Genomic DNA, 700 nt, shown 5'->3' on the forward strand with positions numbered 1-700 from the left:
GTAAGTAAAGGCACTGAACTTTGGGAATCAAAGCTCCCACCACCTGCCAGTCCTTCCACAGCATCCTGGACACCAGCCACTGTCTCCTGTCTGACTTACAGAGCAGATCTTCTTTTCCCAGCCTCTGGCTAGCATTTTCTTTAGGCTACCAAGTAGCTCCCAAATAAAGACATAGTGACTTATTATTAACTATGAATGCTCAGCCTTAGCTTACTCTTGTCCAACCAGCTCCTTTAGCTTAATTTAAACTATTTCTATTTATCTCTGTTTTGCCTCAGGACTTTTAACCTTTCTTTCATTCTGTATATCCCACTTTCCTGCTTCCTCCCCATCTTTCTGTCTAACCCCAGATGTCTCCCTGGCTTCTTTTTTTCTTTCTTTTTTGAACCTAAATACCTCCTCCTACTTATTCTCTCTGCCTAGATGTCCCACCTATCTATCCTCCCTCGCTATTAGACATTCAGCTTTTTCTTAGACAATTCTGTTGCCTTGGGCAGTCAAGGTAAAACAGCAACACATGCTTACATAGATATACAAACACAACACATCTTTGCATTGTTAAACAAATATTGCACAACACCTGCCCTCAGGTTCTGTAGGTCCTCACCCCCTTCCCAGCCACAGGAGACCAAGTCAGTGCTGAAGAGATACTCAGTTCACCTACGCTAGGCTGGCATGAGGGAATCACATGTCCAAGAGC

This window comes from Peromyscus maniculatus, chromosome 1 (genome assembly GCF_049852395.1).
Source record: "Peromyscus maniculatus bairdii isolate BWxNUB_F1_BW_parent chromosome 1, HU_Pman_BW_mat_3.1, whole genome shotgun sequence".
Taxonomy (NCBI): domain Eukaryota; kingdom Metazoa; phylum Chordata; class Mammalia; order Rodentia; family Cricetidae; genus Peromyscus; species Peromyscus maniculatus.